The sequence below is a fragment of the Schistocerca serialis genome, chromosome 5 (assembly GCF_023864345.2).
Source record: "Schistocerca serialis cubense isolate TAMUIC-IGC-003099 chromosome 5, iqSchSeri2.2, whole genome shotgun sequence".
NCBI lineage: Eukaryota > Metazoa > Arthropoda > Insecta > Orthoptera > Acrididae > Schistocerca > Schistocerca serialis.
Window position 1 is genome coordinate 553,169,602 of NC_064642.1, and position 25,473 is coordinate 553,195,074.

The 25,473-nt window shown below is 43.6% G+C and overlaps 1 protein-coding gene across 2 annotated transcripts in view; it reads right to left on the reverse strand.

Annotated features, from left to right (window-relative positions):
• The window catches only part of LOC126482367 (protein GDAP2 homolog), a 991,597-nt gene that overhangs the window by 843,141 nt on the left and 122,983 nt on the right, over positions 1–25,473 (reverse strand). For both annotated transcript variants that reach the window (XM_050106457.1, XM_050106456.1), the window contains exon 2: positions 17,639–17,670. The gene's annotated coding sequence lies outside the window, so the exon portion shown is untranslated. The remainder of the gene's footprint in view (positions 1–17,638; positions 17,671–25,473) is intronic.

Genomic DNA, 25,473 nt, shown 5'->3' on the forward strand with positions numbered 1-25,473 from the left:
CTCTCCTGCAGAGTCTTCCACTGGAGTTTATCATCTCCGTATCGCTTTCGCGATTACTAAATGATCCTGTAACGAAGCGCGCTGCTCTCCGTTGAATCTTCTCTATCTCTTCTATCAACCCTGTCTGGTACGGATCCCACACTGCCGAGCAGTATTCAAGCTCACAACGGATTCGTCGACTGGACACCTGTTGTTTACATTTATTAGTTCAAGCTGCCAAAGTCGTTACTGTCCTGACATTGCATATGCGGCAGGAAGAAAATCAGCCTTGGAACTTTTATACGGACGCCGTATCCATGATACTGACGACTTTTGCTACTGTCTCGAAGATTACAGTTTCCTTTAATGTACGCCTAAGGTCACAAAATTTTTGTTAACAGATTACCGGTTTCGGCTTATAATGACCATCATCAGATCTGTTTTATAAAAACAAAGTCCTAATGTATTGCAGCCATAGTGCCATCGTCAAATGTTAAATGCAAAATCAGCACCAGCATCGTCGAATATATATAAATAAGACCACATGCACGAGTCATGTTGTCAGTAGCACTGACATTTGAGCGATGCCACAAAGGCTGTAATACATTAGGACTTTGTTTTTATAAAGCAGATCTGATGATGGTCATTATAGACCGAAACCGGTAATCTGTTAACAAAACGTTTGTGACCATAGACGTTAAGTTAAAGGAAACTTATTCTATACACGGGTCACTGTTTTATTCGCGACAATGTCGCAGCTTGCGATTACAGTTTCGCTCATTTATATCACGGACTATGGTAAGAGAGTGAACACAGGAGAGCAATGATTGCACTTTTCTTCTTACCACACATGAAAACACGCAGAAAAATGGTTGCAACTGTCGAATGAACACTAGAATTTAATGAGAACACTGTATACAAACAAAGATCGCAACGTTCCACCTTGAATTCTTATTCCACAGCAGCAGTGCCGAAGTCTTCACCTGGCCTATATATAGGTTTCTCGCTATACTACAAACCACTTCAGGTTAATACCAGAATGGATACCGCCTCGAGGGTAATGGGCCATCTCATATGTCAATTTTGTATAAGGGTTTTAGAGCTAAGTTTATAATGACCTCTATGTCCACTGAATGTTACTAATGTAACTGTCCTACTCCTGCTCATCCTTATCGTCGTCCTCCCCCTCCCTTTTCCTTCCTGTTCCCACCCCCTCCCCCAGCTACCGCCACCACTGTCAACTCGTTAAATTAAACTTACCAAATGCAAGGAGAAATTAGCTGTAGCTTTAAGCAGTGTAGCTCGTAGGATTCTCTCGCCTCATACGTAAGTACAAGGAAACAAACGGATGATGATGCTCGTTTCTGAGGACAAATGGTTCAAATGGCTCTGAGCACTACGGGACTTAATTTTTGAGGTCATCAGTCCCCTAGACTTAGAACTATTTAAACCTAACTAACCTAAGGACATCACATACATCCACGCCCGACGCAGGATTCGAACCTGCGACCATAGCGGTCGCGCGGTTCCAGACTGCAGCGCCTAGAATCGCTCGGCCACCTCGCCGGCTTCGAGGACAAATTAACTATTTTCGATTCAGCTCCATCAAAAATTGGCAAACAGCAGCACCAAAACCCATTTAAGTAATCATATATGATTGTAGTAAAGGTAAATGATAAACTAAGACTCACTGGAAGAATATTAAGGAAAAGTAGTTCACCCATGAATATAGTACTTAAAAAATTTTCGGCCGATCGATTGAGATGAATACTGCTTTCCATCCTGGGAACATAATCATGTGAGAATAATAGAGAGATAGAGAAGATCCAAGGAGGAGCGGCACGTTTCATTGCTGGTTTACGTCATGGTTATGCTCATCCAGTTCGAGAGGCAGGCGCTACATCAAGATTAATTTCGGAACGAGAGGCAGGCGCTACATCAAGGTTAATTTCGGAACGACAGTTCCTGCACCTCCCATGGATTTTTTTAACTCCCTGGAACAACTCGTCAACCAAGATTTAAAATAGTACACGCGTATTAAATCTCAACGCAACTAAAATTTGCCGTTGCGCCGGCACCAGCACAGTACATGACAATGGGTGACCAACGTGTCAAAAATGGTTTGTCCTAAGTTTTTTCACAAGTTTTCAAAACCGGAAATTGTGATCTTTAAGGCTAGGAGGAGAAGGAAAATTTTCACAGGTTTCATACTCTTTGAAATCAGACCAAGAATCTATGGGACGAAACTTAGAATTCAAGATCACTAATCACAGGGTACTAAATGAGCTCAAGACTGAAGTGAAAGTTATAAGCCGTAATGTTATCGAAGGAACCATACCAAATTGAGCTGAAGCGACTTACGAAAGCCGCGGTAAACGTAGATAAAGTTGACCTGACAGCGATGTAAAGACTGTTGCTACGGAATTCAAGACAAACACGTAACCAAAGATAAGATATTTGTACTATCTTAAAAAAATGTCTGAGCGTAAGGTTCTGAGTTCTTGACTGAAGGTAGACTAAGTTCCGTTTCGGCGCGTTCCTGCGGGGCATGGCCTGCCAGCAAGCCGCTGTTTCATCTTCCGCCTACGGCACCAGCGCTCTTCGGGTCGTTAATGTCGACTTCTGAAACCGGAGCCGCTCCTTCTCTTTCAAGTAGGTCCTCAGTTGTCCTCACAGCGCTGAGTGGACGCCGTTCCACTACTCCCATGAAGGAAAAGTCTGCAGTGTTGTAGTGCCCGACGTTGGACAGGTCAGAGGCCGTGACCGCGCTACAGAACATTGTAAGAAGCGGGAGACAGACATTATAAATTATTGTGTGTCCATTAATCTGTAATTCCCACATTCTAATTATTATTATACGTAAGGGACCTTCACCGTTTCTGATCAGTGTGGTTGTACTGCAGCAAATGAATGCAGATCTACTGGCAAGAAGCTCAGGCGTGGTGTTGCTTTAATTTTCCCTTCAATTATATTACACTAGCAAAACCGACAGCGCTTCGCAATTGCCAAATATGTGTGGAAATTGGATGTACGCTCTAAGCTGAGGAATTCCTGCGTCAGTACGCAAAATTTCGGCTTCACGTTGCGACATCGCCCACTTTGAAGGAATGAGGACTCGAAATTGTGAAAATCATACAGAATATACAAGGTGACAAATATTGAATTATATGAAAAAAATCGTAAATTAGTTACAAACGACAGCGTGCACATACTTTATTCAACGTGTAATCGGCTCTACGTTATGACATTTTCGATATGCCTTCTATCATTGGCGATGATGTGGCGCAGACGAATAGCGAAATTCTGCATGATCCGCTGAAGTGTCGGAACATCGATGCTGTCGATGACATCCTGAATGGCTGTTTTCAGCTCAGCATTGGTTGTAGGGTTACTGCTGTACACCTTGTCTTTAATATAGCCCCACAAAAAGGATTCGCATGTGTTCAGATCCAGAGAATATGGCGGCCAATCGAGACCCATGCCAGTGGCCTCTGGATACCCGAGGGCCATAATGCTGTCCCCAAAGTGCTGCTCCAGGACATCAAACACTCTCTTGCCTGGATGGGGTAGAGTTCCATCTTGGATGAACCCTATCTTGTCGAAATCAGGGTCACTCTGGATAACGGGGATGATATCATCTTCCAAATCCTTCACGTACGTTCGGTAGTCTCCATGTGATCAAGGAATATCGCACCGATTATTCCGTGACTGGACATTACACACCACACAGTCACCAGTTGAGGGTGAAGAGACTTCTCGATCGCGAAATGCGGATTCTCAGTCCCCCCAAATGCGCCAATTTTGCTTACTGACGAACCCATCCAACTGAAAGTGGGCTTAGTCCCTAAACCAGACCATGCATGCATAATAATTCCCATCATGCCACGAGGCCAACCATCCACTTTGAACGTCCTAACGGAAACCGTTCAGAAGTTATGGCGATTTTATCTCATATAGTTCAATAATTGTCGCCCTGTAGATGAAAAAGGCCTCGAAAAGTTCTTGACCGACTTACTTGAGATTTTTACACCTACTTTAATAATAAATCGGGCTTATACGTTTTCTGTTAAAGCCGACTGCTAGAAATAAAATGCTGTGCTATCCTATGAAAATGTGTGGTTTCGTTTTCTTTCTCGCAGTCGCTGTTACATACGATCATCTCCGGCGTCGCTGGCTACTGATGTACACATGGACTACAAGGCCAATAACCCACTGAAAACTTTTCTAGAGCAACCAACAAACACCATGAATTTCTCAGTTTATCGAAACGGCGGGGAAATGTATGTTTGGATACAAGAAAAATGCAACGAGTTCTGGTTTCGGATCGAAATTCTTCCTCTTTAGAGTATTTCGTGAGCGATGATTTGCTGCTTAAGACAAGCGACCGATGTGATGGTGCACAAATGAAACTGTACACCGTCTGTCCAAAAAAGTTTCGAGGCTGAGTTTATTCCTGGAGTATTAGCGACATCAGTGCAGTAAGTGAGGCGGCAGCTTGAACTGACAACTGTTATCAACAGATGTGAATTCAACCAATCGGTTGTGACCAGGCGGAGTAAAGTAGTGGACGTGCGGCCGCAGGTGTCAGCGCTGTTTTCAGAATGGCTCTGAGCACTATGAGACTTAACAGCTGTGGTCATCAGTCCCCTAGAACTTAGAACTACTTAAACCTAACTAACCTAAGGCATCACACACATCCATGCCCGAGGCAGGATTCGAACCTGCGACCGTAGCAGTCGCGCGGTTCCGGACTGCGCGCCTAGAACCGCGAGACCACCGCGGCCGGCTGTTTTCAGAAACCGCAGTGGACTAACACCTCTAAATCAACGGTTGAAGACTTTATTCAGAATGTTCGAAGAAGAGAAAAGTGTATGCAAAATTTGTCTCGCACATTTGGGGAGGGAGGGGGGGAGGGAGGGAGGGAGGGGGGGGGAGAGAGAGAGAGAGAGAGAGAGAGAGAGAGAGAGAGAGAGAGAGAGAGAGAGAGAGAGAGAGAGAGAGAGAGCACGACATGTGTACATCGCCGCGACTTGATTGAAAGCCAAATTGCGGACACTTTTCAGAAAAAGATCAACACGGTTGACGAGACTTGCTGTTCATCAATACGATCCTACCACAAAACAATAAAATGCAGAAATTCACATGAAGGGTCAACGCTTTGACGACATAACCGAAACTCGTGCCAATGTGCCTTGCGATAGTTTCACACGGTTGTATGGACATTCTGTGCGTTGTACTCAAGTGGGGGAAGATTTGTAGAGCACTGGAAGCATTGAAACCACCACTTTTTATTAATCCAGTCTCGAAACTTTTTGGACTGGTGGAGTAGGATGTGTCAGTCATTTCTCTACTGAATCCACTGTGTGTTTCAGTTACCACAGCAGCATCATCAAGTTCGCGTGATTTACTCTACCTGTTAAAAACTGTCACACATGAGACATAATGCCACAAACGAGGAAATTATTATTTGCCGTCTTACCGTGTGGCAAAAATTTTGCGTTAAATGCAGCACTCATCGATCTTAGTTACATTTCTAGGTACACGCAAGGCAGGTATTTCATATATACTCGTAATAGAGCTATACAACTCATGCTGTCTTAGTGCACATCGTGAATGTCTCACTGTACACATTCATTATAGTAATGTTTTACTACTTTTCCAAAGAGCAAAGATTTTACAACATTCAATTGCAACAACTATGTTGCTTAACATACTTTCATTTTTTTTTTTATTTGTTGACGTCTGGAGCGACCCCTACAGACAGATCAGGGTTCCAAGGTTGCGTTTATAGTTAAGGTATCAATCATCGTTATTCATATAATCCTCGAGTTGTTTACTGCAGTTAAATTCAGTGATATATTAATATACAAAATAAACCCCCACTTCTTTCAACTCATTCACGCGTCTTACAGTAGCTATAATATAATGCCAACTTTATCAAACAGCAATTTACATATATTTTATGTAAATCGAAAGTGGCCTTGCGGCTCCAGGCGCTTCAGTCTGGAGCCGTGCGACCGCTACGGTCGCAGGTTCGGATCCTGCCTCGGGCACGGATGCGTGTGACGTCCTTAGATTAGTTAGGTTTAAGTAGTTCTAAGTTCTACGGGACTAATGACCTCAGATGTTATGTCCCATAGTGCTCAGAGCCATTTGAATCATATTTTTGCAAACCGAAGGTCGGGGGGGAAAGGAAAGGAAATGGCAGGTACTAATGATATAAGTTGCATCAAAACTTTACATGCAGAATCAGCTGCGACGAGTGAAAATGTGTTCCAGACGGCTAATCGAATCCGAGATCTCCAACTTACGAGGCAGTTACGTTAACCCATGCGCCACGCGGACCCAGTGTTTATAGCAACTGCGCGGACCATCTTGGCACAGAAGGCTGTGGATTCTTTGTCCAGCGAGGCGAATCAATTATATGAATGCGTCATGTCTGTTCTTTCGGACATGTACGAAAGGATAGACACCACGCATATTATTGATTCGCCTTGATGGGCAATTAATCGACAACCTTCAGTGCGGATCCACATTTACGTTCGACCTCCAGCGGCAATCTAAAAGTTAGAGAGCAAGAATGGCATGGATGGAAAAGGCGGATGGTGACGTTCGGTGGGGACCGTACCGAGATAGTCCGCGCGGGTTCGATTCCTCGTCTGGAACACATTTTCACTCGTCGCAGCTGATTCCGCATAAAGTCTCGATGCAGCTGATATCCTTAGTTTGTTTTCCATTTCTTTTCCTCCCCCCCCCCCCCTTTCTGCCTCCAATTGAGACAATATGTATCACAGTTTTGTATTCCACGTGATGCCTGTTCTCTTGGACGTATCTGAAAGAATAGACACTACGCATTAGTATAATTACATAAACTTATCTTTAATGTTGCAGAGAACATCAAGACACCATCACTGAACTTTTGCTTTGGTTGAACAGTCTGCTGATGTAACCAGTCTGATTCTTTTCCGTATGTGCGTATCTCATCACAGTCACCTATGTTGACAGTACAACGTTAATGGAGTTGTTAGATTAACGGTAACACCCACAGTTGAGTTTCGGTCTGGCAACGGTCATCACAAACCGTCTCTTGTCCTTGGAGTTATTTTCATATTGTGTTTTGAGTGTAACATTGTGTCTTCAGTAAATGAGGGTGAGTTTGTCTATAATACACTCTTGCTCTACTCGCTTATAACTATGTCTTCGAGAACGATACTTCTCTTCAACCACATTCTTTGCTGCGTACTTTGATAATTGGCGAGCTTTACGAATTCATACTTTGATTAATAAAAAAATTACATCTCTGCTGAGGTGATTTAAAATCCTCTGGTACTTCACCTATTCTGCAATATTCGAAAACGTTCTAAGTAATACAGAGGTTATGCAGCTAGCTCTTTCTGACTTCAGGTAGAGTGCCCACATTTTTAATAGTCGTCAATAAAACCATGCTCTTTAAAATGTATTCTACGAGTATAATCCCAAAAGTAAGGTCTGCTATTTCATTTCTACAATGGTTTACATCAGTTTACAGCTTGAACATTTAGCTATTTTTCGACACAATAACCATTTCTGTCGATGCATTTTTGTAGACGCTGTGGCAGTTTTTGTACGCCCATGTCATACCAGCTCGCCGCCATGCTGTTCACCAAGTTACGAACCTCTTCTTTCACCTCGTCGTCGGAGCTGAATCGCTGGGACCACAATTAACGCTGACAGGTACTGTGAGACTCTGAAAAAACTCAAACGGGCAATTCAGAACCGGAGAAGAGGAATGTTGAGCAAGGGCATACACATTCTCCATGACAACGCTCGCCCACATATCGCTCAGCAAACCGTTGCCCTCCTGCAATAGTCTCGGTGGAAAATAATCACCCACCCACCATATAGTCCTGACTTGGCGCCCAGTGACTATCACCTGTTCCCTAGGTTAAAAGAACATTTGGCCGAAAGCGATTCAGCTCCGACGAGGTGAAAAAGAGGTTGATAGCTTCTGAACAGCATGGCGGCGAGCTGGTATGACATGGGCATACAAAAGCTGCCACAGCATCTACAAAAATGCATCGACAGAAATGGTGATTATGTCGAAAACTAGCTAAATGTTCAAGCTGTAAACTGATGCAAACCATTGTAGAAATAAACAAGACTATGTACTTATAAAAGAAATAGGAGACCTTAGTTTTGGGATTACCCTCGTAATATAAGCTTCTTGTCGCATGATTGGGTAATCAGAGAGTTGTTCTCTGAGCCACTCACGGCGGATCTGCATAACATCTGCCATCTGACTCACCGTCAATCACCTGTGACTGAATACACCAAGCAGAAAGACTCCAGGGATGATTTATCACTTCAGATGGCAGGTAATTTGCTTGCTACTCCGGCAACAGCAGCTGCATGGTCATAAAACGTTCAAAATCAGCTCGGCTGTAACTTCCTACAGTCTCTTTAAACTGTCACAAGAATCGTCCAGTTGCGCGGGTGATGCGTTTGGGAAAGCAGACTTGAACATTTCTTTGCAGTTTCCCTTATCTCCACACGAGTTTCTTGACAGCTAAAGAACGTCGGGTGCATTTACGTCCTTTCGTGTGGAAATCAATATAAGAACAGTTGCGCGATTCGTGCCGGTTGATTTAGGAGCAGTGAGCAGTCACGCAAACACTGAATATTTTGAAGGCAAGAGGCAATTTATCATCTGAGAGCAGACAGAGATGTACAGTCTGACATGATAGGTCAATAGGCAAGGTAGTGATAAAGTAGGATCCATTGCGTACGACCCACTATGGATATGTGTGGAGGGGGGAGGGGGCAGAGCCGGAGAACGTGAAGGAGAGCATGCACTCCAATATAACTCTTGAATGACTGGGGCAATACTAACTAAACTTACTACAAATATAGATTACCATTTGGCGAAAAAAATAAATGGGAATAAGAGTTGGAGAGTGGGTAAGAAGGGATGAAATTTAAAAATAGCTGAATGGAACAAACATATTTCTACATAATCCTCATAACTAACGAAATGTCTTAGGAACTGTGAACCTTTTGTTACACTGAAGAGCCGAAGAAAGTGGTACATCTGCTTAATTTTGTGTAGGGTCCCCCGAGCACGCAGAAGTACCGCAACACGGCATGGCATGGACTCGAATGATATCTGAAGCAGTGCTGAAGGCAACTGACACCATGAATCCTGCATGACTGTCAATGATTCCGTAAGAGTACGAGAGGGTGGAGATCTCTTTTGAACAGGACGTTGCAAGGCATCACAGATATGCTCAATGTTTATGTCTGGGGAGTTTGGTGGCCAGCGGAAGTGTGTAAACTCAGAAGAGTATTCCTGGAGCCGCTCTGTAGCAATTCTGGACGTGTGCAGTGTCGCATCGTCCTGTTGCAGTTGCCCAAGTCCGTCGGAATGCACAATGGACATGAATGGATTCGGGTGATCAGACAGGATGCTTACGTACATGTCACTTGTCAGAGTCATATCTAGATGTGTCAGGGGTCCCATATCACTCCATCTGCACACGTCCCACACCTTTATAGAGCCTCTATCAATTTCAACAGTCCCTTGCTGACATGCAGGGTCCATGGATTCATGAGGTTCTCTCCATACCCGTACATGTCCATCCACTCGATACAATTTGAAACGAGACTTGTCCGACCAGACAACATGTTTCCAGTTATCAACAGTCCAATGTCGCTGTTGACGGGCTCAGACGAGGCGTAAAGCTTTGTGTCGTGTAGTCATCTAGGGTACACGAGTGGGCCTTCGGCTCTGAAAGCCCACATCGAAGATGTTTCGTTCAATGGTAAGCACGCTGACACTTGTTGATGACCCAGCATTGAAATCTATAGCAGTTTGCGGAAGGGTTGCACATCTGCCAAGTTGAACGATGCTCTTCAGTCGCCGTTGGTCCCGTTCTTGCAGGATCGTTTTCAGGCCGCAGCGATGTCGGAGATTTGATTTTTTACCGGATTCCTGACATTCACGGTACACTCGTGAAATGGTCGTCCCGGAAAATGCCCACTTGGTCGCTACCTCGGAGATGCTGTGTCCCATCGCTCTTGCGCCTCCTACTATAACACTGCGTTCAACGTCACTTAAATCTTGATAACGTGCCTTTGTAGCAGCAGTAACGGATCTAATAATTCCGCCAGACACTTGTTGTCTTCTATAGGCGTTGCCGACCGCTGCGCCGTATTCTGCCTGTTTACGTATCTCTCTATTTGAATACGCATGCCTATACCAGTTTCTTTGGCGATTCAGCGTACGTTGTACAATCTATACATTTTTCAGTATAACACTGTATACCTAATATTAAACGGCTACAGCTCAGTTCTACAGCTTTATTAACAGAAAAATGTGGAAATGAAAAAAATATGGAAGAGTTACGTAAAACTGAAAGAAACACTCTTCACAACAGGAGCCTCTGCCCCTATCATTTTGTTGCAACGGTAATTAGCAATCTTGAAATTGCTCAGAATTGCTGATCATGCAGTACTCTCTCTATATTTACACCCAGGTGTCGCTATACATCCTGAAGCCATATTCGCATGACAGTCACTGGATCCCGACCAACGCAAGCAGTGACATCGCGAGGCACTGCAGCCTCCATTGGCCATGACCTTGCTGCCGTTGACTTCCGGGACGCGCTGGGTGAAGTTTTTCGTTCTTATACAAGACGTAACACGATATTTTCATAGACAACCAACATTCAAACGTGATTTTTGAATGGTAAACACGCTTTGTAATCTTTCCTCATACACAGGTTGTAGATTGCGTTCCTCCTGCCTAATTTCTGTAGTTCTGCTGGAAAGCCCCTAACTTTCATTACGTGCGATTGAGCAGTTGTGGCAGTGGTATTCGAATATAGCAGCACACAAAGCTAGCTTCAAACTACTCAAGGGCCAACTATCACAGACAAGGAACAACACGATTAAAATTAAAACCTCCATATCACGCAGCAAGATCTGTAGTTTCTTAGCAGTCAGTTGGATAAGAAGAGGAATTTTGTTCCACACATTAAGTTATCCACAGAAATAGCAGTGAAAATAATGCAGGAAGTTGGTGCGATCTGGTACCATGGATTACAAACTACCGTTGGATGTCGTTATGGCGTAACTCAACGCTATCTACATTGCCATGGTTCGCTTCGCAGCTACTGCGATCTGCAAGAGATTCAAATGGTTCTGAGCACTATGGGACTTAACATCTGAGGTCATCAGTCCCCTAGAACTTAGAACTGCTTAAACCTAACTAACCTAAGGACTTCACACACATCCATACCCGAGGCAGGATTCGAACCTGCGACCTTAGCTGTCGCTCGGCTCCAGACTGTAGCGCCTAGAACCGCACGGCCACTCCGGCCGGCGATCTGCAAGTGTTTCCAAGGGTACATATCGATAACAAAATCCAACTTCAAACCTGGGGAACAATGTCAGCGCAACTGGAAGAGTAGGACGAAGGGTATCTTTTTTCTAAGTGTGAAAGATGGACAACAATCGCGTCTCGATGGCAGGACTAGGGGAAGGGTGTGGATTATTACTGGACATGCTCCTTACCCTTACCATTGATGCAAAATAGGGATTCAGGCAATAGGTGTCTGCATTTGAGGATAAACAGGGACGCATTAACATGTGGCCTTTCATTGTATTGTACACCAAATATGAAACTGGAACAGAGTGGAGAAAATGAACTTGCGCGGAATCTGTCAATGTACCGAAGGATGGAGGCAATTTAACTCTCCTGCAAACAGTGTGTCCGGACCACTGCAGTACGTAAGGTACCCCTTATTTGCAAATAAGAGCGCAGTTTGCTTTACTTCCAGTTTTGCTATTTCACATAACGTGAAGTGAATGTATCAGAGCCGCAGTACCTACGGCGTAAGGAACGAGAGGTAAGTTCCCCTGCTGGTAGCAGAGGCGATTGGACGTTTGGCACTTTCAGAGCCTATGGGGTGAGGTGCAGATGCAGAAATCGCTGGTGACGTCAGCAAGGAGATACGTAGGGAAAATACATTTATTCTGGCGCGGATCAAGTAACTGTTATTAATAAATATTTGCCAGCAAAAATTGCCTTTTGCAACTCAGACATTTGGAGGAGTCTACAGTCGATAAATACTATCTTTCAGTAATTTTACAATGCCAGGAAAATGTTGATATTACCAAACAAATGAATAACTTTGGCAGAACCGAAGATATAAAATCTTATACGAACTATACCGTCTATACGCTCAAGTTACAGACTGTTCACAGTAGTCAGCAGCCGTCGATAGGATGCCTTTCGATCTAGTCATGCTGTAGACCACGCTCCCGTACTGTTAATAGTTAGCTTATAATCAGTATGCGTTAGTTCATTTTACGGTTTTTCTTATATCAACGCTCCATAATAGCAACCCGTGTAAAAATTATTTGTACAAAAGCTTCTTCCAACTTCATTACGTGAAACATAGAGAACAGTACTGCACTTTCAGAATTCGACGGCAATACTACGGCTCTGTAAGGGGACTTAAAACTATGAGAGCATCTCCACATAACAGGTAGGAAGAATTCCTACGTGGCGGCTCACTAACACCGTTCAGAGACGGATTAGCTTAATTATCGCAAAACTCGAGTCGGAAAGCGTGACCAGTTATCTTATACGCTCTTTATACCACCATCTAAGGACTATCGGGCTAGGCAGACATTTCTGGAGGTTTCGTACGAGTGGGGGGCGGGGGGTTGCAAGTATCAGTTTTATAGTAGGGAATGTAGGAATATCAACGCCAAAGTAGAGGGCTATATGCCTGTTAACCAATTGGAGGAAGATCAAAGAAGCTGATGGTGTATGCGTACAAGAATAACAGCGGCAGCTGATTCAGCTCGAAGAGGAGTATAAAAAGGAACAATGAGCAGGAACGCTCATCGGCCAGCGTATGTTCGGCTAGAGATAGTGATGGTAGTGGGAAAGTGATACCAATGAGTTAAATAACTACTGCTACAATGTGTTCAATTCGAGTACCTTACACTGTTACTGAAGCAACACATCATGTTCTCTTCTCTACTCTCAAATGTAATGTTCTCTTTACGTCTGTTTTTACGAGAGAGTGATCGAGTTTGCTGAAGAACTTCTGAGGTGTTTAGCAGACAAACTACTAGGTCGTTGTATTTAGCAACGAAGTATTAGTCGCACTTCACTTCCTGTCTTCAGTTATCGTTTTGATAATTTACGTTTTCCGTTAAACAGTGACTGCATTCACCACTGAAACAGAAACGGTGACTAACTCACCTTGAGAATTCCTCCTGAAATTTAACTTGTACTGTTTGATATTTATGGTCACCAACTTCAGACTCAACGAATTTTGAAATTTAAATCTATTCATTCAACTTTTAACAGTTATTTAATTAAAGGATCGTCTTAGTGCCAGTATCCTACAGAATAGGCTCAAAATATGAATATTATACCCTCCCACCAGAATAGGAAAATGAAGCGAATCGGTTGATCCATTTTGCATTTGATGTGGTCTACGTTGGACTTGAGACGGGCATTATGGAGACGCCATTAGTTCATGGACGGTTCCTCAGCAAACCGCAAAAAATGTTTTTTTTTACTATTTTTTCGCTGTCGCTGGTGGGCTAAAACCCAGTCCAGAATTCCAAGACGACTATGCACAACAAATGGCTGAACTTTTTATGATATATTCGTAAGATCCCGATATCAAATAACCTTGAAAATCTGATTTGATCCATTATAAATGGTTTCTGAAAGACTGCGACTGTGAAAATAATGTTTGTTTATAAATAGATCTGCTACCAGTCACGATTTTCTTTATTTACTTTTCGCACGACGCGTTTCGGGAAATGATTCCCATTTTCAAGTGCGTTTTTTTTTATTTTATGCCATTTCGATTGATGTTGTCAATGTGTGAGAGTCTGCTTCAATTCGTTGACTTTTACTGTAATATACAGGGTGTTACAAAAAGGTAAGGCCAAACTTTCAGGAAACATTTCTCACACACAAAGAAAGAAAATATGTTATGTGGACAGGTGTCAGGAAACCCTTACTTTCCATGTTAGAGCTCATTTTATTACTTCTCTTCAAATCACATTAATCATGGAATGGAAACACCCAGCAACAGAACATACCAGCGTGACTTCAAACACTTTGCTACAGGAAATGTTCAAAATGTCCTCCGTTAGCGAGGATACATGCATCCACCCTCCGTCGCATGGAATCCCTGATGCGCTGATGCAGCCATGGAGAATGACGTACTGTATCACAGCCGTCCACAATACGAGCACGAAGAGTCTCTACATTTGGTACCGGGGTTGCGTAGACAAGAGCTTTCAAATGCCCCCATAAACGAAAGTCAAGAGGGTTGAGGTCAGAAGAGCGTGGAGGCCATGGAATTGGTCCGCCTCTACCAATCCATCGGTCACCGAATCTGTTGTTGAGAAGCGTACGAACACTTCGACTGAAATGTGCAGGAGCTCCATCGTGCATGAGCCACATGTTGTGTCGTACATGTAAAGGCACGTGTTCTAGCAGCACAGGTAGAGTATCACGTATGAAATCATGATAACGTGCTCCATTGAGCGTAGGTGGAAGAACATGGGGCCCAATCACGACATCACCAACAATGCCTGCCCAAACGTTCACAGACAATCCGTGTTGTTGACATGACTGCACAATTGCGTGCGGATTCTCGTCAGCCCACACATGTTGATTGTGAAAATTTACAATTTGATCACGTTGGAATGAAGCCTCATCCGTAATGAGAACATTTGCACTGAAATGAGGATTGACACATTGTTGGATGAACCATTCTCAGAAGTGTACCCGTGGAGGCCAATCAGCTGCTGATAGTGCCTGCACACGCTGTACATGGTACGGAAACAACTGGTTCTCCCGTAGCACTCTCCATACAGTGACGTGGTCAACGTCACCTTGTACAGCAGCAACTTCTCTGACGCTGACATTAGGGTTATCGTCAACTGCACGAAGAATTGCCTCGTCCATTGCAGGTGTCCTCGTCGTTCTAGGTCTTCCCCAGTCGCGAGTCATAGGCTGGAATGTTCCGTGCTCCCTAAGACGCCGATCAAATGCTTCGAACGTCTTCCTGTCGGGACACCTTCGTTCTGGAAATCTGTCTCGATACAAACGTACCGCGCCACGGCTGTTGCCCCGTGCTAATCCATACATCAAATGGGCGTCTGCCAACTCCGCATTTGTAAACATTGCACTGACTGCAAAACCACGTTCGTGATGAACACTAACCTGTTGATGCTACGTACTGATGTGCTTGATGCTAGTACTGTGGAGCAATGAGTCGCATGTCAACACAAGCACCGAAGTCAACATTACCTTCCTTCAATTGGGCCAACTGGCGGTGAATCGAGGAAGTACAGTACATACTGACGAAACTAAAATGAGCTCTAGCATGGAAATTAAGCGTTTCCGGACACATGTCCATATAACATCTTTTCTTTATTTGTGTATGAGGAATGTTTCCTGAAAGTCTGGCCGTACCTTTTTGTAACACCTTGTATAAGAAACACGCGATTTTTAGTTCGTTATCGATTCGTTTGGTGAAGTTGGTGGCGACCAAAAGAATCGTTAACCAACTAAAAAAGATCTTTTTTTTTCTGTGGACAGTGGCAACTTTTCTGTCCTGGTTCAAGCAACGTCCTGCCCTCCTATCCTGTGAGGCAGTGTTCAGACCGCAGCTCTCGGCGTGCGGGCCGGCGACCTTGGAGCGCACCGCGTCCACGTGCTTTCACCAACTGCGCTGCCCACGCGATTCCCGAGTTGTGTGCGCGCAGCCGCGGCCGCAAGCAACGGCCACAAGCAGTGCATAGAATGGCACCGACTGAGGCCACCCCGTATCGCAGGATCGCGTGCTAGTCACTAGCATAATAAGTAACTGACATGAACTGGTTACAAGAATTGAAAGAACTACACTTTCACTATCCCACGCGAAGTGCTTTTCAGATCATTCTTTTTGGACGAAAGCCACGTGATAAAGTTACGCTGCTGATTTCATTAACACACAAATGGCGCCAAAATCACCTATTTACAACGCCTGTACTATCCCTTTGGACATCTTTGGTCTTTCAGATGACGTTGTTGAGCCTGCAAAAAGTATTTTCGTCTGAATTGATGACAAGATCTTGTTTATAGTTCACTTCATGGATTAGTATGGATTATAAACGAAAATCAAACCTCTGTACTATCATATGCAAAGGAGGGCTTTTCAGGAAAAGACAAACGTAAAACTTGCAAGAAATCAACGCTACCATCTGACGACTGGCTCAGGCTCGAAACTAGTAATGGTGTAATAAAATCATTTCAAGAAAACTTGTGGCCGAGCGGTTCTAGGTGCTACAGTCTGGAACCGCGCTGCTGCTACGGTCGCAAGTTCGAATCCTGCCTCGGGCATGGATGTGTGTCATGTCCTTAGGTTAGTTAGGTTTAAGTAGTTCTAAGTTCTACGGGACTGATGACCTCAGAAGTTGAGTCCCATAGTGCTCAGAGCCATTTGAGTCAGCCAACTACAAATACTTCGAATTTACATTTACGTGAGTGTTTTTGATCCACACCCCTGTATATACTACTTGGGCAAATTACGTAATATTCCTTAGTCTGTTTTCTAATTACAATAAGAAAATGTTTCTGCATTCTGTACATTGTATAAACTTAGGAAACACTTATCTCTTCGTAGGAAGTATTATGTAACGAAAAATATTTGGGAGGAAAGCCAAGCAGGCACTTCGTTGCTTATTTGGGATGATTAATTTTCCGACTGTAAAATTTTAGCGCCGGCTACGACAACGAACAAGATCGGCCGAGAACGGACGGAGTCAAATCCACTTCGTACTTTGTAGATAAGGGGTGCAAATATTTAGCTCGGGAAATCGCAGGTATGCCTCATTATATTTTCAGTGTTATACTAGATGGGCACTAAAATGCTTACTTACCCGGAATCAGAACTGTTCTCTTATCCTCCTGCACTCCTTATATGTGCATACTTGATACTCGGCAGGAACAAATCGCACGTTACGAGTAGTCACGAGATTACTAGGTGAGACTGCTGTGAGACTAAATGCATCACGCGTGACAAACTACTAGTTACTAATAGTGAACCGCAAAGAAAATACTACGTACTTTCACTCCGAAAAACAACCTAGGCGCGATCGTAATAAAGGAGTGTAGGATGATGAATGTGCAACACAGGGAAGGACATCACACAGAAATTCTATTAATCATACAAAACTTTATTCATGTGTTTCTTGAAGCGTTCCCGCCCCATGGAATATCCCATAATTTCTCGGGCGTTCATCCGCGACATTATTCATTCTTGTTCCGATATTTCGGCTGACAACCTTTCAGTCATCCTCAATGTGAGTCGCTTGCAAGATTTTTAATCGATTTACGCAATACTGGGAGTTAACGCGCACGCGCTGAAAGGTTGTCAGCCGAAATATCGGTACAAGAACTAATAATATCCCCGATGCACGTCTGAAAAACATGAAATAAATTTTTCTTTTCATATCTATAGATCATTCACAGTTCGTTATTTTTTGAAGTTGCGCTCATACTCTATCAATTTTTTAATTAATTAAATGAACACCAAATACAGTTGCAACTATAAAATGAAGAAGTGGCTTGAATGGAGAACGGACATTGACTTACCACTTAGTGGCTGGCCATTACTTGCACCCGATCTGCAAAATAAATAAATAAATGATTTAAAAAATAAACAAACAAATAAATTTTCTATTACACAACTAGATAAAAATACGCGAACAATATTTATGAATGAATTCTTCTTTGTATGACTTACTGATGACTCTTTCTCAGGAAGGTACGAATGTTACAGTACCGAATATCGTAGATTGGAGACCTCTGCAAATGCTCCGATGGTGTAACAAATAGCGCAGTGGCGCGAAAGGCATTTAAAATGCAAAATATACACAAAGTCTGTGGAAGCAATATACATTATACAACATACTGACTCTTTCGCAGGCTCTCCCGGTGCAGTATGGAGCAATTCATAGAAATACCACAACCATCAGCACTCTCTTCTACTTAGCACAGTCACGCAACTTGCAAGATTTAACGGAACACTAAGTCATAAGTTGATAGACACCACAGAAACGGGAGTGAAAGAAGGAAAACTGCCTTGGAATAAAGACATCGCTTCTGATAATAACTAAAGACGACATGCTGCTTCCGAATAAGATACCGTATTTTAAAACGAAAAAGAACACGTAGTGGTAGACACGGACCGATTGTATTTTCTACATCACATGGCGGAAAAAAAACAGGTAAGTAGCTAGCACAGCACATAACCTGTTACGTTTGCTTATAAAACTGATCTGCTTTATGTAACGGGAGAGGGAGAGACGGGGGAAGGGATGGGGGGAAATGCAGCAGTGCTGCTCAAAGGGGAACAGAATAGGGTAGAGAGAGAAAGGAAGGTTAGAAGGAGGGTCAAGAAAAGAGTGACTTGCTCAAGGCATCTGTCAGTCGATACGCAGGGAAATATGGGGCCATGAGATACCGTGACATTAATTAGGAACCCTTCCTTGTAGGAAAGAACGTAGTAGTGAAAATCTGGCCGTTGAATGGCACACACTGTCAGAATACCTATAGAACCCAGTTACATAAAAGTTATTAGTATTAAACGTGAAATAATACCACAAAAAACAGCGGTCTTTCTTGTATGTTAGGGTATTGTTTTCATCCTGCTCTGTCACAAACTCTAGTCCCCGAAATGTCGTTCTTAGCTCATAGCCTATCGATTCTCGTTTCAGTTGGCGGCAGATTTATTAAACTATTGTCAGTGTAAAGCTATTTCACAAATTATATTTAATTTAGTCGTTCCAGTCGAATCGTTCAACTAGAGCAGTGGTTCCCAACATGGGGAGTAATTACCCCCTGAGGGGTAGAATGAAATTTTCGAACGGGTAAAGAAAAAAGCGTTCAGTTGTCTCGAAACTGAACTATTTTCAAAAAATCATTGTTATTATCATCACCAGTTCGTAAAACTGTAATACTGACTACAAAAATTGCCAATAATTACATTTTTATTCCAAATACTAACACTATCGCGTGAGACAATCCGGTGGAGGTTACAGCTTGTGAATCGAATGTATGAACTTCATCTTCCTTGTTCTTCACGTAGTCCATCTACGACACAGATACTTTGTAACATCCGTCTGTGACAGTAAAACTGACACATACGTGCTTAAACATCTCATGAAAATGCCTTCTCCGAATTGTATGTAGTTTCCACAAAGAATCTGAAACTATTTCATTGTTCATTTCGCTACAATAAACGATCTAATGGCTATTACATGCTGAGCGGTAGTGGTCAGACGCAAAGCATTGGCAGCCTGAAGTCCACCAATTTCTGTCATTTCAGAGGTAAGGAATCCAGGAATCTAGCGATGCACAAGCAGTAGGTGTAATGTAAGCCCTCTGACTTAGCTGATTTTAAAATGGGGTTGCTGGGTGTAAGTGAAGCAAGCGTCGCTAGGAAGAAGAAGTATGCAGAGACAGCACGTTTTGTAACAATTATCTTCCATCTATGTGGACAACCAGCTTTCTTTTCTGAGGAGGAGTTGTAGGTAGCACTTGTAAGGCACTGAGTACTTTATCTTTTTATAAGTATAAACAAAATGTTATTACAATTAAACGGTGCCAATTGTCCCATTGACTCATTATTTCTGGGTTTAATAAAACACCTACGAAAAATAAATATCATTTACCTTCCGCCATTTAAAAAAAACAAAGGCGCTCAAAGAAATTTTTTCCATTCTAAAGTTTATTTAAGCGCTAATGTTGTTGGTGGTGGGGGGAGGAGGGTGGGTAATAGCCCGTATCTAATTGCACTCAGGGGTAATAGTCTCGGAAAGGTTGGGTACCACTGAACTAGAGAAATATCGCGTCAGCCCACTTGTAGTAGTGCACATACACTATCTTATCAAAAGAAGGTGAACACGTCTACGTAATGCGGCCTGTGCTAGTACTTATAATGAGAGGCGTATACGCCAGTATAAAAGGAGGCGTGAGTATTGTGCGGCCAAAAAAATGGCTCTGAACACTATGGGACTTAACATCTATGGTCATCAGTCCCCTAGAACTTAGAACTACTTAAACCTAACTAACCTAAGGACATCACACAACACCCAGTCATCACGAGGCAGAGAAAATCCCTGACCCCGCGGGAATCGAACCCGGGCGTGGGAAGCGAGAGCGCTACCGCACGACTACGAGCTGCGGACTTGTGCGGTCAGTAGAGAAACAGTCACAGCAGAGTGGATCGGTCAGGAGATTCAGCGACTTCGAATGTGGAGTAGTCACTGGATTTCACCTGAATAACAAATCCATCAGGGACGTTACAAACCTTCTTAAGCTGCCAAAGTTAACTGTTGGTGATGTGATTGCGCAGTGGAAAGACGAAGGAAATCAAGACCTGGCAGACATCATGTTCTGACAGGTAGGGACCGTCGAGTATTTCGGAAGATGACTGTAAAAAATTTGCATGACATCAGCGAAGGAATCACTCGAGAGTTCCAAAGTGCTACCAGTAGTTCACCTAGCACAATGACTCTGCGTAGGGAGTTACAAAGAACGGGTTGTAGTGGTCGAGCAGCTTCTCATTCCCACACTTTTCTTTAGTCAATACTAATTGACGCTTGAGGAGGTGTAAAGAGTTACTCCCTTGAACAGTGGATGACTGGAAACGAGTCATCTGGAGTGATGATTAACCCTATACTCTGTGGAAATCCGACGAAAAGGTTTAGGTTTGTCGAATGGCTGGATAAGGTTAAATGCCATCATCTGTAGTGCCAACAGTAAGGTGGGAGTAGGCAGTGTATCGGTATAGGGGTGTTTCTCGTGTTTATGGTGTGATCACATAATTGTACTTCAGACAACGCCAAATGTAGAAGGACATGATCTCATTTTAGGGCATTGCATTCTGCGTAATTTAGAGGAACGGTTGGGAGACGATGATCGTATCATCAAGACGAAGATTCTGTCAAGAAAGCAGCATCTATGAGGCAATGGTTCGACGAAACAGCATTCCTGAAATGGACACACCTGCCCAGAGTCCCAACGTGAACCCAAAGGAACACCTCTCATTTGAGTTGGATCTTCGACTGCGCTCCATACACCAGCATCCAACATCACTCCCTTCTCTGGATGCAACTCTTGAAGAAGAATGAGCTGCCATCCTCCATACAATTTGAAACACGTCACTGGAAGTGTCTCCAGTAGGATTGAAGCCATGACAGACGCGAAGTGGACACGCACCAAATTAATGTCCACTAATACGTGGCCGGATAACCAACCAAGGTAGCCGAGAGCGCTAACGCGCTGCTTCCTGGACTAAGAAAGCCGCGCCGGCCCCAGATCGAATCCGCCCAGCGGACTAACGACGAGGGCTAGTGTGCTGGCCAGCCTGGATGTGGTTTTTAGGCGGTTTTCCACATCCAGCTAGGTGAATACCGGGCTGGATGTGGATTACACTAGGTACAGACAGTTGGGGTACACACATTTTGTCCCAGGATGGGGGGGGAGGGGGGGGGGGTGGCGACAGGAAGGGCATCCAGGTCACCCCTTAAAACTTAAAATTAACACTCCAAATCCAGGTAACCATAACAGCAGACCCCACATGTCGGGATTCATGCTTGTAAAGAGAGAATACGTGTCCAGATACTTTTGATCAAATATGTGAGAACAATTTACTCTTCGCGTGGAAATGTGGTTTAATGGCTGCGCAGGTGTGACGTAAAAAGTACGAAATTACTGGGTTCTGGTCTTCAGGTGGACAAAGGACATTTTTTTGACACCTAATGTGAAATTCACATGTGACAACGCCTTGTGAAAGTGAAAAAAAGAATGAGACTGCTCTACGAATTAGGACCCACACTGTAATTGGCTATGTACACCGGTTCTCATTTCGGAGTTGGCAATGGCATACCACATTCATAGTACCACGCCAAGAAAAGCAGTGTAGTGTTCGTACCAACCTAAGTGCTGATGACCGATTTACTCCATGTGTGCTAATAATATCAACTATGTTTCTCAATTTCCATAACCCAGTATGGACTAAAGAAGACAAAACAAACCGAAACCAGATAACAATTCATCTCACTGAAGAAATTGCAAACTGGTGGTATCAAAGATTAAAGTTTATGGCTATCTTTAATAAAAAGTAGCTGTCAGAAAACACTTGAGTTTTGGCCTCACGATGAAAGAGGAATTTCTATGTCTTTTGTACCTGCATCGGATGGCACATACGTTCTCAGACAGGTATTGCCGCATTCTGATTTGACAGAAATGATAGCCACAACCATTTTACTTTTCTCTTACTTAATCCTTCACAGTACTTGCTTCAAAATAACTAATGAAACATGTCTCCACCAAATAGCTTTTATAAAAAATGCGAGCAATTTTCTTCATTGAGTTAATCATTTACGAGGAAGTAACACTAGCAATTCTCAAGTTGTGTATGAAGTGGGTATTCTACTGTGCTACGAAGATGAAGAGTTGTGCTATATACTCTGTCTACGATTATAATCTCATTTTGCGTAGTATATATTCCCCTCATATCGATCACATTATTTTGTATTTGGAAACAAAAAGAAAACGCGGTACGAGTTTGAAGTACCGTCAACGACGCTCTAATTAGCAACGCATCTTCATCAACAGCTTTCTGAAACAAAGTATGAATCTAAAATCATAGGTAAGAAACCTCGGAAAAGCGCGCCGGTCAAACTTGCATAGTAAGCCCGTAAATAAACTGCAGAAACACTTCAGATGTCGTGTTCAGAGTACGAGGCAGCACACTAGGAAACAGGAAGAATTAGTAGGTCTTCATGCGCCTGAAGATCGTCTGCTACATACAACTTGCTTCAACGAGCGCAACTGCGATACCATCGTATCTTCCGTGGTTTCGTTATTTTCTTCTTCTCGAGCTAGAAACCAGTTATGCAGATTGACGCAGTAGCACTGCGATGGGAACGGCGTCTTGGATAACACAAACGTGAGTATTCTCTACACTTGAGTGACGTAGACCGTGCGAAGGGCCTCTTTTTCTTATTGTGTGTGAAACCATTAACAGACGCGAAAGTATTTCCTGCTTATGATCTTGCACGGAAGGACGACCTTTCTATAATGCTACTCATTTCCCTCTCCTACTGTAGACTGAAGGTCGACAAGTCAGATGTAGTAATGTATGGATGTTTCGAGGCAAGCTTAGATTAGGCAGATTTCACCGCCGTTCTGGAAACTTCTGTACAGATTTTTAGAGAACCTTAGACACACCTGAAGTTCGCAATAAGACAACCGAAGATGGAGGCGCTGTGGGTTAGACATGGGTCTTGAACTACCGACTCGGCTGTTAAGGAAGTGTTTTCAGTTTTGGCGCGGAATTCCGTCGTCCAAGTAGTCAGTTCCTGTAAAGACTGAGACAGCGTCTATCACTATTAAGAGTGATTACGATAAATATGGAAATGTGTCACAAAGGAGAATTATGGCCCCGATGGACCACCAATAATAGGTCCTTCAAGAGAATCAGCTGACGCTGTATACAGAAATTACTTGAAAAGTCGGGCCGGCCGGGATGGCCGAGTGGTTCTAGGCGCTACAGTCTAGAACCGCTACGGTCGCAGGTTCGAATCCTGCCTCGGGCACGGATGTGTGTGATGTCCTTAGGTTAGTTAGGTTTAAGTAGTTCTAAGTTCTAGGGGACTGATGACCTCAGAAGTTAAGTCACATAGTGCTCAGAGCCATTTGAACGTGGAAAGTATCGTTACTGAACAAAGTCTAACAGTTCAGCGTATCAATGTATCTATTGTCAGCTGTGCTTTAAAACAATTCTCATATACACTGAAGCGCTAAAGAAACTTCTACAGGCATGCGTATTCAAATACAGAGAGATGTATACAGGGAAAATACGGCGCTGCGGTCGGCAACGCCTATATAAGACAACAAGTGTGTGGTGCAGTTGTTAAATGCATTACTGCTGCTACGATGATACGTTAAGGAAATTTAAGAGAGTTTGAAAAGTCAGCGCACGAGCGATGGAACACAGCATCTCCGAGGTAACGATGAAGTGAGGATTTTTCCATACGACCATTTCACGAGTGTACCGTGAATATGAGGAATCCGGTAAAACATCAACTCTCCGACATCGCTGCGGCCGGAAAAACATCCTGCAAGAACGGGATCAACGACGATTGAAGAGAATCGTTCAACGTGACAGGAGTGCAACTCTCCCTCAAATTGCTGCAGATTTCAACGCTAGGCTATCAACAAGTGTTTGCGTGCGAACTATTCAACGAAGCATCATTTATATGATATTCGGAGCTGAAAGCCCACTCGACTCAAGGTTTTACACCTCGCCTGGACCCGTCAACACTGACATTGGACTGTTGATGAAGGAAAACATGTTGCCTGGTCGGACGAGTTTCGTTTCAAACTGTGTTGAGCGGATGGACGTGTACGGGTATGGAGACAACCTCATGGATCCATGGATTCTCAGTAGGGGACTGTTCAAGCTGATGGAGGCTCTGTAATGATGTGGGGCGTGTGGAGTTGGAGTAATATGGGGCTCGTGATACTTCTACATACAACTCTGACATGTGATGGGTACGTTAGCATCCTGTCTGATCACCTGCATCCATTCATGTCCATTGTGCATTCCGACGGACTTGGGCAATTCCAGCAGGACAAGGCGATGCCCCCACGTCCAAATTGATACAGAGTGGCTCCAGGAGCACTCTTCTGAGTTTAAACACTTCCGCTGGCCACCAAACTCCCCAGACAAGAACATTATTGAGCATATCTGGGATACCTTGCAACGTGCCATTCAGAAGAGATCTCTACTCCCTCGTACTCTTACGGATTTATGGACAGCCCTGCAGGATTCATGGTGTCAGTTCCATCCAGCATTACTTCAGACATTAGTCGAGTCCATGCCACGTCGTGTTGCGGCACTTCTGCCTGCTCGCTGGGGGCCCACAATATATTAGGCAGGTGTACCGGTGTACAATCCACAGCTACAGAAAAAGCGATGTCTGACTCGAGTGTTGTTGAAAACACGAAATACCCTTGTGATATTGCGCCTCCATTCCACAAGCCACGCCACGGCGTCTGTGCGGAGCAGTTTTTATTGTCGCTATCGTATCCCGTGCTTTCCTGTTAAATTTGCCAGTTGTTTGTGGAAATAACGACTGTCGGTAAGAATCTGTATGAGCTCAAAATTCTCCGAGTTTGCTTTACTGTCACTTCAAGAGATGTCTACGGCATGAATTGCCTCTTAGAATGTGTTTTCTCAGAATCTGAATAGTAAACGTCGCCGTGACGCACGCAGTCTGTTTTACGGCGTCTGCCACTGTACTTGGATGTGTTTCTCGGTAATGTTCTCGCGCTGAATAATCGAACCCAGTGCCCTTCTTTTGAACTTCTCTCTGTCAGGTAAGGATCACATACTAGCGAACAATACTAACGAA